Genomic DNA, 16385 nt, shown 5'->3' with positions numbered 1-16385 from the left:
ACATGAAGAGGTAAAGGGAGGAGGATGGAAATAAAAGGTAGATGCATATGAAGAGGAAAGATGTCACTGAGGATGAGGATAGTGACAGGAACAAAGTGGAAGAACCCAAAGTGAACATGCAGCTTTAATTGTCTGCAGAGCCCATCTGCTTCCTCCCCCCTCCTCCTCACCCCCCTTTCCTCTCCTCTTTTACTCACATCTCAATCAGGGCCTTGTCTCTTTAAGGTTTAAGTTGTTATGTGTCTCTGCGGCCAGGTGGAACACAATAAGGGACTTCATATCTCTCTCTAACTTTAGATTATAAAACATAATATTGCTTCGACAGGTTGAAGCTCCTTGATAGGAGGTATCAAGTTCTGCAGGCTGCTGCGGTTCCTGATTGGCTCAGGATTCAAAGCTCCTTAAATCAGCTCTTATAAAAACAGAGCTGACAGACAGCCGATGGCCTTTGGGCAGACAGAGCGATAGAGATGAGCTACAAATCTGTCCAGGATGACTGTTCCAACTCCTCCTGTCCAAGCACCCAGATGTTATCTCTTTGCTAAAAGGATCAGCGCAGGATATTGAGAGATTGCCTCTGGATGAGGGGGGCATCTGTGCCCGAATACCCATGGGCTGCTGTTTTGTCACTCTGACAGTGTTTTATAAAAGGCTGAGGAAGCTCAGAAGACTGCAGAGGCGGGGAGCCATATATCTCCCGCTATTACATCCAGGCTAGGAGGAGAGGGTTGAAATGACAATGAAATATCGCTCCAGCTCACAGGGAGAAAAAGAACAGGGTCTAAAGAGGGACGGCTGAGTCTCCTCGGGAGCCTGCAGGGGCTGTGCTCCAAATCGGAGACAGATGCACGGCAGTCCCAGACACTCACCCTGTGCTACACTGCAAGCACACAGAGGTGAAGAGGAGAAGATATGTGGCTATGTGAGAGGGGAGTCCTCAGAGAGAACAGCCTCTCTGTGACTCTGCTGATATTAGTCTGAAAGAACAAGGAGAAATTAGAGCCCTGCAGGAGGAAAGGGAGGGAGAGAGGCGGAAAGGGGGGTGGAAGTCCAAACTCGGCAAGGACCCTTGCATCATTAAGTTGTCAAGTGGACGGGAGGCCCCGAAATATGACTTGGAGTTATTGCCGGGGCCGGGGCTGATGATATAAGAATTACAGTACATGGATCATGGCCGGATCGATAGGTAGACAAAGTCATTATGGAGGGGCTAGAGTTCAATGCCTCCCTGGGGCTGCGAGCGCGGACAGAGGGCTCAGATTTATCACCATGGCGATGTGTAACACACACAACACACAGGTGGGAAGCTGTGTGCTTATAGTTTGCTTGTTGCTCTTATTTCCAACACTTTGTTCCAGCTGTATTGATTGTTGACTGTGGGTGCGGTTATGGATCTCTGCATGTGTGCCTTGACTTGGCCTTTATTTGCCACGCACCCCGTGAAGGATGTCTGCAGGTATGTGTGTTTACAGGTAAGCTAAATGTCTCAGTGAATGCACATCACTCAGCAGAGAGCATTTGTCCTTCTTTGCTCTCCGTCTCTGCAGCAGAGGGGAGCAGAGGGATGGGGAGCACAAGCAGGGCAGCATCGATCCTCTCTGTGCCGAGAGAAATTAGGCATGAAATTAAAGCTCCCATCAACGCCAGGGCACTGTCACCTGATCCAGCACTATTTATACTCCCAGGAGATGATGATGATGTCTCCATCACACTGATGATAACAGGACAGAGGGAAGAGAGAGAGACAGAGGTGGAAAGAAAGAGAGAGAGAGTCTCTCCCCTCCATCCGCGGTGCCACTGACCTGCCATCATTTATACTGCCAGGGCCCAAGTGCAAGGTTAGCGCCAGCCTGAGCCCCCATAAATCACTGCTCTGCTGGACGGAGAGAGGCCGGGGTCGACGCCTCTCGCAGCCAAGCTCTGCTGATGAGAGAGTATTTATAGATCAGGAAGGAGAGAGGAAGGAAGAAGCAGGATGTGTGTCTAAGTGGCTTATGAAGAAGTGTGTGCACAGAAATACAGATTTGATGGAAAATTGTGTCCAAAAGAAATCCAATGTACATGTGCTTTAGTGTCGGGGCCAGCAGGGCTGTTTAAGACTCGGACCTTTATGGGAGTGGGGCCCACAAGGACACTTCAGAATACACATGCACAGGGCCCACAGTTTTGTAGTAAGCCCCTGATTGCAGGTTTGCTTTTGGAGCGTTATCTGTTCTTCTGCAGTAATGAAAAATCAGTTAGCAGATTACCTGACCCCAGTAAAAAGGCCTTAAAGATTTGACTACATACAGACTCAGCCTGGCTAGGGAGGAGCAGAGACTCTGCTCCTAATGTAACACACAAGAGGTAGAGTCACAGCGACACTTCCTCACCTCTATCCCCTATACTCGGCTTTGAGAAGTTAATATTTTCACCAGATGATGAAAAATACACCCTGAAGACATCGAGAAACTCTCTTATTCACTGGGAGAAAAGCCAAAATGTGAGTTTATAACAAGTATAACAAAGAGTACGGTCTACACCTGCTCTATATGTAAAGTGTCCAAAGATGATTTGGTGCTATATAAATACAATCTGACTGATTGATTATAGCATCAGAATTTATCACCCCTTGCCATGGCCTGAGGACAGCCTGGGGACCTGAGAAACACACACACACACACACACACACACACACACACACAAAAATAATAATAATAATAAATGAAATAAACATTCCTTCATAAACACAAACAGAACAAATTTTAGTTTGTTTTTATAATTTTCTTTTTAATCAGATTATTACTTCAACTCTTTGGTGATAGTGTCTCTGTTCAATCAATCAAACAATCATGAATCCATCCGTTTTCTACACCGCATATCCTGTTCAGGGGCTGGAGCCTATCCCAGCTGTCATTGGGCGAAAGGCTGGGTTACACCCTGGCCTGATCCGCAGTCAATCACAGGGCTGACACATAGAGACAGATAAACTTTCACGGTCATGCAAACTCCACCGGGAATCAAACCAGTAACCTTCTAGCTGTAAGGTGACAACACTAACCACTGCACCACTGTGCAAACTCCACATAGAAAGGCCAATCAATCCATATTTATTTATATAGCACCAAAAAATAAGACAAGTTATCTCAGGACACTTTACAAATAGAACAGATCTACACCGTACTCTTTGTTATATCATTTAGAGAGATCCAACATTAATCCACCATGAGCAAGTACCTCACAACAGCAGTACGAAAAATCAAACAGTCCAGACTCATGAACAGTCATCTGCTGCGACTGGATGGGCCGACAAAGAGGGATAGAGGGAGAGACGGATAGGGATTTACACACAGCAACAAGAACAACATAATACAGACTACTGGTTACAACGCATATAATAATAGTAGAAAAATGTCTAATATTAGCATTAGCAACTACTATATAAGAATGACAAATAATATTAATGTAGCAGTTGGAGTCAGGCAGGTCCACAGCAGCAGGCCGTCTGCAGCAACAATCCCCAAGAATCTGCGAGACGAGGGAGCACAAAACCTCCAGGACAAATATAAAGACAGTAACATGCGTTAATGGATCATACATGTACACAGATACCATGAATGTATACAGAAAGAGAGAGAGGATTACATTCATGCCGATAAAGCATATTAAATTGGATTGAAATGAGCGCTGCAGACGTCACAGAGTTGTGAGGAACTCAGGAGACAGTAGGGGGAGCCCATTAACCACACATCAGACCCCATATGTTGAGTTGGAGCTTTTTCAGACTGACACTGCATGACTTCTAAAAACAGCAGGATTGTTTTTCATCCTCACATTACAAAAGACATTGAAACAAGAAAGTCAACCAGCAAGTTCTGACACATCAACATGATCAGAAAGCCAAAATTCCCTGAGAAATCCTCTGTTTTAAACTCTAAACTCATTCTCTCAGTCTCAGTCCCTGTGTGTTGTACGCATGCAGTCCCTGCCAAGCTCAGTGTGTTGACAGCAGCACAGCGGGCCGGCATGGTGCTGTAATAACCGGTGGTAGAGCATCGTCCCGGGTAAACACTGGTTATGGTGAACCGCAAGATGACTGGTTGTCTGTCAGACTCACTTTTCTCTCTGGGTTTGATGCACGGCGTCCTCCTCTCCAGCAAAAATAAACTGTGGTACCAAGCCAGATTTTGAAGAAAGAGTGACTTAAGAAGATGTTTTTCAGGATCACTGCTGCTGTCAGGGCTCACAGAGCTGTGATGAGGATTTAAATGTTGACTTATAGTGTTGTAAATTGGTGTATCACTCTGAATATCAAGAATATGCGTATGCAAAGCATGCAAGTTTATACGAGTTTCATGTTCTTTCTCTCTCTCTCTCTCTCTCTCTCTCTCTCTCTCTCTCTCTCTCTCTGTGTGTGTGTGTGTGTGTGTGTGTGTGTGTGTGTGCGTACGTGCGTGAGTGAACAGGGGCAGCAGTAGCTTGAAGATCAGAAAAGCAGGCTTGTGATTGGTTCCAATCCAAATTGGCTGGGAAAAGAGGTGGAAAATTACAAAATACTTTTACTGAGATACGGTTAACATTCAAAATAGATTTCTCAAATACTGACTTATTTTCTAGTAAGTGTTTTCACTGTTTTATTTTACACCAAGGGGCCGGCTGTGGCTCAGTGGTAGAGTCGGTCGTCACTCAATCAGAAGGTTGGTGGTTCGATCCCTGACTTCATGTCGAAGTGTCCTTGGGCAAGATGGGGAACCCCAAATTGCTCCCGGTGGCATCGCCAACGGGTATGAATGGGCATAAATCTGATTGAAGATTGGCACTTAGGCCTTTGCCATTAGTGTGTGTGTGAATGTGACATGTAGTGTAAAAGCAGCTTTGAGTGGTCGGCAGACTAGAAAAGTGCTATATAAGTGCAGTCCATTTACCATTCTGACATATTAAAACATATTTATTCCCCAGGCGGGAAATTCAGTCTTTACAGTTGCTCTGATACAGAGAGAAGCATGGAGAAATATGTCAAATATGTGCAGTACAATACAATCAGAAATAAAGATGAAATGCTGAAAGGTGTATCTATGGTGATATAAATATGATTGTCAGAATTAAATATAATTGCCAGAATGAAGTAAAATACAATAAGAGTTACGATGCAAAGATTTATATAATCAGAGTTAAATGAGCTGTATGGCAGTTTGTACATATGGCAGTATTTATGTCAACGTATTGCACAGTTGAGTAATTGCACAATTATCCAGCGTATGTACAGTAAGAGTCCAGTGCACAGTTTAAAATAGGTGTCGGACACTCGGAGGAAGGAGTTGAAGAGTTTGATGCCTGCATGCAGGAATGACCTCCTGTGGTCCTCTGTGGTGCAATGGCCTCAGTACACTTCTTTGATAGCCATAACAAGCAAACTTTAATAGCCACGTTTGTGATGCATTGCCTGAGTTTAAACTAGCCAGTTTTGCAAACATGTTGGCAAACTTTGGGTTCTCTGCTTTACTTTTAATATTAAGTCATCAGCAGGGCTTGACATTAACTGACTCACTCAGTCTCACTAGTCACTCTGGCAGGTGGCATTTTCTTCAGTAAGGAGACTGCTTTTAAGTTTTTATTACGAGACAATCCGGAACCGACGAGAGGGAGAGACAGTGCAGAGAGAGAGAGATCAGTTATTATTAGTTTATCAGAGTTTATAATCATGTGATCCAGCAGTGAGCAAGAGATTAGTTGACATTGAAAATAATAATAAGTTGCATTAGCTGACACACATTTGCTTCAACAATGTTTTGGGTGTCTAAACAGGAAAACACTACATCCAACTTTCAACTCATTGCTTGAATGAAGAGCTTCTTACTCGTATGGAGCATTACTTATTATTAGTTATATTCTGACAGTTAAAAAGTGAGGGCCTGCAGTGCATTGTCATCCAACTTTGGATAAATACAAGTCATAGATGAATCAACAAAAACATGAAATAAATCACCCGTTGCTCATATTAGGTTCAGTCAATTCATTTGTATCATATGATGATTTTAGGCGAAGATCAGACTCTCCTAAATGCACTCATCAAATCTCAGCAAACAAACTCTAATATCCTGATTTTACTTTGACAACTGCATGACAACCCCCCCACCCCCCTGCATGCCTCCCATTACAGTCCCCAACCCAGCAGCCCTCCTCAGGACATGAAGGTCAGCGTGGCAGATAGGAGGGGTGTTTGATCGATAAGCACCACCCTCCTCCCGACTCACTGACAGCTCCTGTCAAGTATCCAGCAGGGCTCGTATCAAATGGATCAACCCCGCCCCCGCCCCCACGACCACTAACACCGCCTGCCCCCCCACTTTAAAGGAGAACTGTCACTAACTGCCACTGTCACATAGGTGCTTTCAACGCACTGATAACGTGCCGAGGAATTTCACCAGGACTGTTATCCCAACTGTAAGAAGGAAGAATGTGCAAGTGAGGTGTTGAAAGTTGACCTTTATTATGTGTGTTAGTTTGTCTGTGTGACCTTTCTGACCCAATTTCTTGCTTATCATTTCAGATCAGGCAGTGAAAGTATAGTTTTTGTTGCATCTTTTGATTGATTTGATCATATTTCTTACCTTTCATGAGATAAAAGTGCCAAAAAAGTTACAAGTTTGGACTTAAATCTGAAGAAATGTACCTGAGATGAGTTATGAGGCTGGAAACTTAAACTGCCTGTGCTGTTTTTTTCAGGGACTCCTTGTTAAAAGAGATCTGCTCCTCTCCACATGTCATCAGAAGAGAGGTGCTCCTCAGTGACCCACATCACAGATGTTGGAGGTGGAGGCGTCCTTTGTGTGAAGTCTGAGAAAGCCCTGTTTGTGTGTCCTCCAGCCGCCATAAGGCCCCGCATTCTTATGTTCTTAACACATCGACGACTGTGTCCTTAAACTGAGATGCAGCGAAGGAGGCTGCAGGCCCACAGACTCTATATATATGTGTGTTTGTGTGTCTTAGAGGTAGGGGGACTGGGGGGTTTAAAGGGGCGACAAGGAGATAGTGTCGCTGATTGACACGTGAAGAGCGACTTAAAAAACGCTCTCCCTTGGAATGTGACAATCTCCCAGCGTCCCATGTTGCTCTGCGTCCGACTGTGAATGGTTAAAAGCATTCCTGACAGTTGGGGTGAGGGTGAAAAGAGGGTGAAAGGAGACGGTCGGGTGCTAAATGAGGAGTTTGTTTACACCCAAAGAGGATGAACTGTATCCTAACAAGCTTGTCACTTTATAGCAGAAGAAAAGTAAAGATGGAGAACAAGGATGGGTGGAATATTGTGCACATTTATCGTCTTGTTTCACGGCCTTACATTAAATAAAAACACAAATCTTCTCTTGCCAAGCATCCTCTCTCTTTTAAAGTAAGTCAACCACACGTTTTACCAAGAACAGAGGTTCAAAAGAGGCTTGGTGGTCCCCCACCCAACCGCCCCGAACCCACCCAGTGAGGCAGGCGAGGAGGAGGTGGTGGTCATGCTCTGAGGAAAGGTCCTTTTGGGGCAGCAGGTTAAACCGACCACACGACAGTGGCAAAAGGCCCCCGCTTACAAGGCCTAATTGGTTCCACAGGTTGGAGACTTCAGAGGAAAGGGTGAGAGAGGGAGGAGAGGGGAGAGTAACAGCAGGGAGTGAGAGACAGATAAATGGTAGAGAGAAAGAGAGGAGGGTGCAAGAAGGAGTGCAGCACGGACAGCAGAGCGAGCTGGGGATGGGAAGACAGAGATGAGATCAAAAAGACGGAAAAGACAGAGAAGAGACAAATAAAGAAGGGATAGAGAGAGACAAGGAAGAAAGGAAAAATGCTTGGGAGAAATGGGAAGACAGGGAGAGGAGCAGAGATGTCCTGTTTCCATAACAGACAGACAGACAGACAGACAGATAGAAAGATAGATAGATAGATAGATAGATAGATAGACTATGAGCATTTTAAAGCCCACTCAAGACGGCAAAGAAGGCAAGGTAAATAAAACTAGGTACCAGGATGGTGTATTCATGATGGTCAAACAGTTAAGTGTGGTACACTGGGCACTCCCAACACTCCTCATTGGACATTACTTCCTAGAGGAAGTTGAGGACATGTGGTCTGTGTAGACAGCAGCAAAATGTCCCTATATTTTTAATAAAACTTGATTCAAGACAACTTCGTCTTTCTACAAGACAAAATATTTGGTGGGTGACCAAATGTTAATAATGCTAAACCTGGTAGCAGTTAGCTAATAAAAGAAAAGAAAAGAAGCGGAAAAGGTTGTCATCATTTCTTGGAAATGCCCGATGGTCAAAGTTGTATGGAGACAACTCTAGCCTGCAAGTCTAAGTATATTGTCAACTGATCCCTGTTGAGACACAGCTTAGAGTTACAGCCATGCGAAAAGAGACAATCTGCATTTATTAGTGGGTCTTCCCGGGTCTGAAAAACCTGCATCAACACGCTCATTTTGGTATAACAGCAGTGTGGGCCTGTACTTTTGCCCAGCTACGCTTTGAGCTAAAAGCTAGCATTGTAACACGCTCACAATGACAATCATAACATGCAAATGTTTGGCAGGTATAATGTTTACCATGTTCACCAGGTAAGCTCAAATTGTTAGCGGGCTATCATTTGCTAATCTACATCAATGAAGTGGACAAATAAAAAAATAATTTCAAGAAAAGTTGAGGGAAACATGAATGTGTGTACCTCATCTTATGTACGTATGGGTATGAATACAGTCAGGAGCCTCATTCTCTGTGGATCAGTAATGTCGAAATCACTATTCATCAAATAGTTGTTTAGATCATTCAGTCAGGAGTTGTACAATAGACACTTGGTGTGATATAAAGCATATATTTTTGTAGTCTAAATGATATGTGATCCTCTTTATGCTCCATGCAGCAAACCCTTGTATGTTGTGTAGTTACAATAGGAGATGTGATGTCATCCCAAAAGGTTTGTTGTTTTTCTAACTTGCCCCCCTCCGCAGGGGGGTCAGAGAGCAGGGGGTCACAAACAGAGCGGCATCACTGGAGCTGGCGGTCTGCTAACAGGGCAATGACATGCTGTCCGTCATGGAGGCTTGGACATGGGTCTTTAGATTAAATAAACCACTGTCAGATAATAAATACATAATTGGACTTCATAATGTATACAAGTTTCACAACACCTGTCAGGTTCTGTTTGCAAAGAGGGAAGGGGGAAGAGCCTAGTCTATCTGCTCATTTTAGTCAATGTGACAATGAACAAGTCAACTGAATGGCCAGAGAACCCCAGCACAAAGCCTTAAGGCTGCAATGCCTTTGCGAAGTAAAATCTGGAACTGTTCAGCAGATGAAGGAGCGACTTTGTGAGTCCTCTGAGTATTTATTTCTTTTTATACCCCTACGAGCTTTAGTCTGTATTATTGGTAGTTATGGAGCAGAAAATGGTATTCCCAGAAAAATCACCCTGGGTGCTGTCACACCGCAGGAAATCTTACAAGTCATTTAATCTAGTTAGGGCTCTTAAAATATTATTTTTCTTAAAAAGAAGGTCGGAAAAAAATCTGTCAGCGGGGAGAAGTATTTTAACATACTTCTGGTGCAAATACAGGTAGAAAATAGTTGACATTTCTAGAGAGGTTTTCCTACATAGATGCCTAGCGGGGCCTGGATATAGAGTACGATAATACAATAATGTCTCTTATTTCGGCTAAATATCTGGGACACATAATATTAGGGTTTAGTTGAATAAACTGGCTTTACATTTCACATGATTTCCTTGTTATAATACAGCTTTTTATTGAAGACACCATCTTGCATTGTTCATTTCTTTTATGGAACAGTTCCAATTTCACATCTCCATGACATCTGTCCTGGCCTGTCTAGACCACAGTAACAACACTTATAAATTCCTCAAGTGACTGGCATTCCCATTTGATGTAAAGTGATCTGCTGTGAGCTTGCCAGAACTTAGTGAACAAGATCACTGACATTATTCCTATTATATGATTTATTTGAAGGATAAGATGAAGTGTTCAAAATCCCTGTGCTTTTGTACACGACACTGCAGCTGTAAAAAAGAACTGAAAAGTACTGGTGTTATTTAAAATGAAAAGCATTACAGGCTTCCCATTACCAGGTTTTGTCCACTTAAAAAATCCCATCACGAGACAAATAATCTAAACTTCTTTTTTGTCTACGAAGCTGTTAAAAGTTCAATTTTCCAAGCATGCACACCTTCAGCGCTGACGGTACAGCTGCAGTCAAATAATGACATGAGTGATCTCTAAAAGTCTGGATTTATTGAGAAGTATGTACCACAGATGTTAAATGGTGTAGTCAGAGATGTGTAATGAATGTGTCAAATATCTAGTAAACGTAAGCCTTTACCACATATTTAAATGAAAAAGAACGTGAAATAATGTCAAATCTGGTTTCTCACTATGTGCCAGGACTTTAAACAAGTTATTGGACTCTTTCCTGACACACTTACAGGCCCAAACCCACCCAGCAAATCAACTAAGTAATGAGAGTGACAGTGACACTAGGTTGGCTAGCAACACAACTGGCTAACCACTGGGACCGTTAGCTTTAAATTAAATAAGGTAAAGCAATGACAGATTTAAACACTCGCAGGAAATCTCTCTCTTTACTCATATACCTCCCACCTGACATTATGCTGCTGGGTCATTAAAGGAATAAATGTTGAAGGTTAGATTGAAAAGATTGATACCACTCTCATGTCAGTGCAGGAACATGAAGCCATATCCAGCAGCCGGTTAGCCTAGCTTAGCAAAAAGAATGGATACAAGGAAAAACAGCTAGCAAGGCTCAGTCCAAGGGTGACAAAATCTGACTACCAGAACCCTTAAAGCTAGCTTGAAACATGTTGTAGGCTGTTTATCTATCTTGTTAGTAGGCTATTTTGGCTAGGCTGCTTTAGTTTTTGTACAGGATTAACAAAACAGTGTGGTAATAAGTTAGCAAACATTTTTGATACCTTCCAACAGAGCCAAGCTAGCTTTTCCCTCCAAATTTGTTCTTTATGTTTAGTTCAGTTAACTAGCAGCTGGTGTTCATATTTACCGTAGGGATTGGATTAAACTGGGATATCTTTATTGTCCCCAACGGGCAATTTGGTTTGCAACAGTAGCACTTACCCAACAGTGTTATCAAAATGCTGGTATACTAACTCTTGACAAGAAAGTGGAAGACGCATATTTTGGCATCAGAAATGTTCTGGTTTCCGTCTGTAGTGTGTTTGTAGTTCAACTAGTATTGACCAATCTCATATCAGCAAGCTTAGGTTGGATGCAGGAAAAATTGTTTGCCTGGAGAGGAAAAGGGGCAGAACGCAATCTACCACAATGCTATCCTGGCTTCCATCAGCGGCATCTTACGATATCGGCATGTAACTGCAGCTTGCAATCCATTCTTAAGCATTGTATCTGGACTCCATTCTTACTTCTCAAGTTGCTAGTCGGACTGTAAACAAAGCAACACACCAAAAAGAAAGTCTTGGCCTGAAGTCCTTTATCACTAACTGTTGGCTAACTCCAACTGTATAAAAAGATGGACGAAATGACAGCTCCCTCAAAGTGAAGCCAAAACATCTTGAGCGCCCCCTGCTGACTGGCTGCAGTATAAGTCATAAAGCCCGCCTCCTCCATGTTAACAGATGGGACATGGGTCAAACTATAAAATTAAAATACACGCCACATACATTTTTCTCAAACATGGTTTCTGTCATTATAGTTAGTTCTTATCATAATGATTTACGTCCAAGTGTTAATTAGTTACTTAATGCTGTAAAAATGATGATTGACAGCTCTGTTGACAAATACGGCTCTTGCAGCTGATCTGTTACTGATTAGCAGAGTAGAGGATGAATGACGAAAGGAGACTAAAACAAACTAAAAAAATCACTACAGTCATTGAAGTTTCCATACCTGTGAACGTTAACCTCAGACCAACACAAAGAAGCTGTTCTGCTGTTAAACACACCGGCGAGCGGGATCCTTGCTGTTTTTTTCGGTAAGTTAAGTGTGTGTTTTGGTTAGCGGAAGAGGCAACAGTGGCTCTACCTGCCGATCTCTACTCTGGCTCAGACTTTGGCTCCAAATAACATTACCATCGCAAGATGGCAGCGCCTATCCCGGGGGCTATTTTGGCATCAATTCCGTACAATGAGAGCAGATGGGGACGTGTAGTCCATCTATACAGTAATTGCCTAACCCAGAAGCTCCGAATAGTTGACTGTTGCTCCGAGAGGCTATATTGTCATCAGATAGTAGCTGTTAGGGTCCAAGATTGCATATTTCCTAATGTTGGACTATTCCTTTAACATCTGCCTTGTTTTTTTAGGAGTGGATTACACTGTAACAGATCTGTTTCTAATTCAAAGTTGTTGCACCAAATGTTGAAAGTTAATTATTCTGCAGGCAACAAGAAGCAGTCTGGCAAGGCAAGGCAAGTTTATTTATATATATATTTTCAGCAACAAGAAATTTCAAAGTGCTTTACACAGAACAACAAAAGCAAAGAAACGCATCATAAAAAAAGACATTAAAAAGCAAAGTGAAGATAAACTAAAAACAACTAAAACAGAAGCCAAAATATAAAAAGATAAGAGTTAAAGCTACAGTGCAGATTTAAAGAATTAGAACAGTTTTTAAAATAAATGTATTAAAATAGTTTAATAAAAAGCAGCCGTGAACAGGTGAGTCTTCAGGCTTGATTTAAAAGAAGAAAGTGTTTCAGCAGACCTGCATGTTTCTGGGAGTTTGTTCCAGATATACGGAGCATAAAAACTGAATGCTGCTTCTCAATGCTTGGTTCTGACTCTGGGGACAGAAAGCAGACCTGTCCCTGACGACCTGAGTGGTCTGGATGGTTCGTACTGTGTCAGTAGATCACAAATGTATTTTGGCCCTTGACCGTTCAGGGCTTTGTAAACCAGCAGTAGTATTTTGAAGACTATTCTCTGACAGACAGGGAGCCAGTGTAAAGACCTCAGAACTGGAGTGATGTGATCTACTTTCTTGGTCTTATAGTGAGGACTCGAGCAGCAGCGTTCTGAATCAGCAGCAGTTGTCTGATTTTTTAGGGAGACCTGTAAAGTTACTGTTACAGTAGTCGAGTCAACTAAAGATAAATGCATGGACCAGTTTTTGTAGATCCTGCTGAGACATAAGTCCTTTATTGTAGATTGTAGTAGGCCGACTTTGTAATTGTTTTAATGTGGCTTTGAAAAGTCTGAATCCATGACTACACCCAGATTTCTGGCTTTGTCAGTGGTTTTCAACACTAATGACTGAAGCTGTGCACTGACTTTTAATCACTCCTCCTTTGCTCCAAAAACAACTACCTCAGTTTTGTCTTTGTTTAACTGAAGAAAATTATGGCACATCCACTCATTGATTACTTCAATGCATTTAACTAGTGCTTGTGTGGGGCCATGGTCCCCTGGTGACATTGTGATGTAGATCTGTGTGTCGTCTGCATATGGTAACTAATGTTGTTGTTTTCCATAATCTGAGCCAGTGGAAGCATGTAGATGTTAAACAGAAGGCAGAGTTATTCATCTTATCATCATTGGATCAACCAAAAGTGGAGTTTACAAATTAGAAAACATACTAATTTAATTTAATTTATCTTACATTTCAAGCTAATCTTTATTGCTAGTTTTGGGATAATCTTAAAGTCCGATACTCTCTTGGACATAAACGTTTTAACTGTTTCAGGGGTTAATCCCACAGTTGGTTGGAGGAGATAGCGGCTGAGAGCAGCCCATGAATTCTGCGGTCTCTGCAGGCACAGCATGGTAAAATAATTAAGCTTGCCTTTGAAGGGAACTAAACAAACACAACAGCACTCAACGCCAGCCCCGTCCACTCTCTATGCTTTACCTCCTTCCCTAAAAGTGAACTTTCCTTCTCTGCTTTCTCACTCTGTTACCTACCGTACTTAGCCCCTCGTGTTAACAAGCCCCCCTCCTACCCATATTTCTCATCCCTTCATCTTTCTTTTTTGTTTCATATTTTGCAGCCAGGCTCTCTGCGCAGATTCTCCTGAGAGAAAGGGTGGGGAGGAGGAAGGAGAGAGGGGGAGAGAGAGGAGGGCCAGGTGATTCACAGGTCAGGTTTTTACATCTTCTACAGTTGGCTTTACACTGAGGGGAGAGTCAGAGCTGCTGGAATACTTGACTAGTAATCCATAAGTGTTATGATACTATTAAAGTCCCCTCTCTTGAGTGGCCTTTAAAACACTTGACAATAAGGTAATGGAAAATGTGTGATCAGATTGTGCTTGGTATTCTAGGTTCTGTTGATGTTGTTTTAACACGACAGAAAGGAAACTTACCTGAAGTCAGGGTGTGAGTTTTTGTAGTTTTTAATATTCTGTGCATGGATGCCATAAAAGCTCCATACCTATACTGTATATGAATGACTTTTTATATATTATTCTGTCCTGTATTCAAGGAAAAGATGGTGGTAAATGCATTTATGATATTGCAATGTTTTATGATTGCTGAACAGCACAGTAGGCCTAAGTTGGTGTACACGCTACATGCTAACTGAAATTTTTGGGAAATACCCTTGTTCTTATCTGATTCACTTTCCTGCAAGAATGATCTCTCATGTCTCTGTGCTAAATATGAAGCTACAGCCAGTAGCCTATAAGCTGCATTAGCATAAAGAGCTCTCTAAAGGTTTAAGCAGCAGCTCTAATCTCAAAGTCATTTAAAGACCGGGTAAAGCTAGGTCAGAGATTTGTTTCTTGACATATTAAACTTGTTGGAAAATAGTTGTTGAACACAGGCCTTAAACTATGTGTTACTGAATTGTGGAGTTAGGCATTATGCTGTTTTTCACTATTTCTGTCTGACTAGATGGTGAAACCAAGCTGTCCTTAACATAACCTCTCCCATACACAATATAAAGCTAAATGCAGCTAGCTAGCTAGCTATGCCTTGCAGAAGTTCCCATAAATGCATCTTCCCACGGTGCACCTTATTTATATTTCCCAAAAATGAGGACATGAAGAAGAGGTGGATTAATTCTGTGAAGAGCCACCATTACCACCGGTCATGTCCCGCCAGCATCAGTCTCCACTGTCCACACCGATGTTATGTGCCCACCAGTGTAAGTTGTCTTGTGTGCTTATTTTATAACCAACGTTGTCGTTGGTAGTGCACAGTAGCTGTTAGTTAATTGTTTAGAATGTGCAACCCCCGATGTGATTTTACAAGCTAACATTTCCAAAGGAAAAATATACATGGCTCACACATAGCATTGATTGAAATAACTAATGTTAAACCACACATGGCACTTGTTAGCTAGGAGGCTTAGCACACCAAGGAAAGTCAATTACACCAAGGTGAGCGTCTACGTACTTGACCTGCTGTTTTCCCCCACACACGCCGGCTAAAGAGACAGATCCTTAAACTAGAGATTGCCATAAGTGTACACTTACTACAATCCAAAGCAATCATGAATCCAATTCAGTACACTGATACACCCCAGCAAGCAAAAGGCTTTCCAACATGAACAAATCTACTAATAGATGCAGTTAACCATGTGGCTCGTACGTACAGAGTGGCAACAAGGGTAAGACAGCTTTAAACTGAGCAGTTATAAAACAAAGCTATTTGAGCAATGCTCCTGGGGATGGTATGGATTGTCACCAATTGCTCAAATTTTTATTGAACTCCACCTCTTGGAGGAGTTTGAGGAATTTTCAAACCAGGACGGTGATCTCACCACAGAGTGGACCGATGGTGATGATACATGAGGGACATTACGTTCAGCTCCAAAACTCCGGCTCCTCTTTTGTATTTGTCAGAAGATGGGGCCGAAAACGAAAACAAAATATACTTTAGGAGATTTAAAACAGCTTTTTACAATGCTTTTTCTAATCTTGTTGCTCTTCATACTCTTTTTATACATTTAATAATTGACACATTTAAACCTCCTTTGACTTAGTGGAATACCACCGTCTATTTGCACTTCTTCTTCCTATACCAAACATGAGCTGCTTTCCAGCCCATACTTACTCTTTAGTGTGCAGGAAAATTATTTAGCATGTCCCTTAACAAATACCATGAATTGCCAGAAATGGCATGATGTCCTGGTACGTCTTGTCAAATTTTGCAGTATGCCAGCCAGCATGCCAACTGGGGGGCTGTTTGGTGCGATTCTGCGGCCACTCACCTCCAGCATTCCCCAGGTTTCAACCTCTTCCTCCTCAAGGTCCAAAGTTCCTGTGCAAGTCATGTAAACACAAATACTCCTCCCCTGCTTAGATCAGGCAGGATAGCTTACTACCTAACGGCTAACAAAAGTAAGCAATCAGGAAACTGAGAGTCAATCAGCAGGAGGACATCAGAGGAAAATATTCTTTCAAGTTTCAGCACAATGATTG

This window comes from Semicossyphus pulcher, unplaced genomic scaffold (genome assembly GCF_022749685.1).
Source record: "Semicossyphus pulcher isolate SPU_LCO1_2020_fin unplaced genomic scaffold, fSemPul1.0.p SCAF_17, whole genome shotgun sequence".
Lineage (NCBI taxonomy): Eukaryota > Metazoa > Chordata > Actinopteri > Labriformes > Labridae > Semicossyphus > Semicossyphus pulcher.
This window is presented reverse-complemented; position numbering follows the sequence as displayed.